This window comes from Empidonax traillii, unplaced genomic scaffold (assembly GCF_003031625.1).
Source record: "Empidonax traillii isolate 1590-97213 ecotype Southwest subspecies unplaced genomic scaffold, ASM303162v1 scaffold2073:size91028, whole genome shotgun sequence".
NCBI classification, from domain to species: Eukaryota; Metazoa; Chordata; class Aves; order Passeriformes; family Tyrannidae; genus Empidonax; species Empidonax traillii.
In genome coordinates, this window is record NW_020957266.1 from 59870 (window position 1) to 62304 (window position 2435).

The window sequence follows — 2435 nt, forward strand, 5'->3', positions numbered from 1 at the left end:
GAGCTGACAAGAGAAAGAAGCAGAAACGAAAAAAAACACAAGAAAAAAAAAAAACAGGAAAAAAAAAAACACACACACACAAACCAACCCCAAACTGTGAATAGCGAGTGTTGCTCTCTGTACATCACTGTTGCTAAAGTCTGGTGCTTTCCGTCTCCGGGGGACTTTCTCCGTGCGATCGGCTCCGGGAAGAGCGAATCCCGAAGACTTGGCTGGGCCAAACCCCGCCGGGTCCGCCTTCCCTGCCGGTGCCGGCGAGCGGGCGCGGCGGCCCCGGTGCCGCCGGGGCTCGGTGCTCTTTACCCCCCCCCGGGTGCCATCCCTCCTTCCTACGGATCACCGTTCTTCCCGCAAAACAAAAAAAAAACAAACAAACCCAACCCCAACAACCCAACCAACAACCCAGCGACGACGACGACGACGACGACAACCGCGTGGTGCTTTTGGAACAATCTCTGTCGAGACTTCCCGCCCGGCGCCGGAGTCGCGCCTGGATGGAGGGGCGGGAGAGCTCCCCGGGAATCGCAAGGCGGCCGCATCCACGTTCCCGGCGCCCCCGGGGGGGGTTGTTGCTTTTGCACTTTGAGGTGCCTTTTGGAAGAGCCAGCGAGGCAGCGGCGACGCCGTCACCGTGCGGGAACCACCTCGTGTTTACTGTCACCCTCCTTTCCCCCCACCCCGCGCACGGGACACGGATCAGCAGGATCTCGGTAAAAAAAAAAAAAAAACAAAACAGCCTGAACATTTACGTGGTCTGATTTTAAAAACCTGTACATAGGGAAAGAATTTTTTTAAAAGCACTTTCACCTAGATTTAAAAAGCGAAACTTAAAAAAAAAAAAAAAAGCAAACAACTCCCTCCCTCTTCCCTCTCCCCTTCCCTCCCACTTCTCCCCCCCCCCAACTTGAAGCAGTATGTTTTAAACAAGATTATCGTGGGAGAACTGTAAATACTGGCAGAATATTTAACATGCTTTGTCCGTCCTTCATCATTAATGATTTTTTTTTTTTTTTTGCTCGTTTTTTTTAACCGTAATCTGTAAAGTCGCGTATATTTGACAAGGAAACTCAACGAGCTATTCCCGCTTTTCTTATAAATCCCCAATAGCATATCAGGATTGTAAGAGTCGACGGCAAGTCGGATTTTAGGGACGCCCGTTCCAGCGGGGGACCCGCCGTGTGGTTGGGAGGGCGGAGAGGGGACCTGGCGGATGCGGGGCCGGATTCGGGTGCCGGCCCCTTGGGCATCGCCGGGGGTTTGTCTCTGGCTGGCGCGGCGGGGGTGCCTTGGAGCTTCGCCTGGAGCATCGGGAGGGGAAGGAACGTCGGGAGAAGGCGATGGTCCGTGTAACCTGTCTAAGTCCTGCTTCCTTGGAGGTGTTTTTGGTGCAGGGAAGGGGGGGGGGGTCGGTCCGTTGGCTCCGGGGGGGAGCGGGAGCTGCCGGCGCCGCGGGTCGGGGGGGAGCGAGAACTGCTGCAGTCTCACGTTTTTACACTACATAAACGTCTAACCTACCTCAACTCTCAGTCATTACAAAATTCGCACGCTTCAGACTTCTACACAAAACTCGAAATCTATGCACAGCTCTTTTACCCCTTGCTGCTGAGAGGCTGTTTCCAAGCAAAATCTTTCCCTTTACCCGCCCCCGGCGGCCGCGCTCGTCCCGCCCGCACCGAAGCCACGGGGGAAGGGGGGGGTCACGGAGTTCGGGGGTTTGGGGAGGGGGGGAGGGACGTTTTTAATTGCTTCGGAATGGGATGTGGGGACCTTGTTTTTGCAGCGGGTCGTGGCCACAATGGTGCTAGAACAACACCCGTGGTGGAAACCCCGGGGAGAGCTCGGCACGGGGAGCCCCGACCGGCTCCTTCCGTCAGAGGGTGCGTTTCGGGTCCCCCCCCCCCGTCCCGATGCTCTCGAGATGAGGCGTGGGAAGGAGAAGGAAACCAGAATCCCTGAGGTGCCTCAATTGCTGATTTTTCCTTTTAATACTGGAGTACGCTTTGTGGGCTCTATAAGGCATATTTTTATTAAATGAAATCTTGTAATACAAACGGTGCTATGGTGTTTTAACAAACTGTATCACGCTTCTGCCTGATTCCATCTCGCTGAGGTGCTACTAATGTATATACGAAACTAAGGAACCAAGATATAAAAAAAAAAAAAAATAAAGCAATGTCGTTGAGAAGGAAGTTTACTTTTCCGGAGCGACAGCTCGAGGTGTGCCGGGAGCCGGTTGGGTTGATGCAAACCGGTGGTTTTGCCGTGTCCGAGGTGTCCCGGGGTCGTGGTGGAGCCGTTCCCTGCAGAGCCGGCGTGGTGGTGGCGTGAGATGCGTTGGGTCAGATGTTGCAGGGCTTGGTCAGGGGTGCGATCTCGGTGCTCGACACCCTGCTTGGTCGTGGTGTGCGGACGTGGTGCTCAGCCGTGGTGTTTGG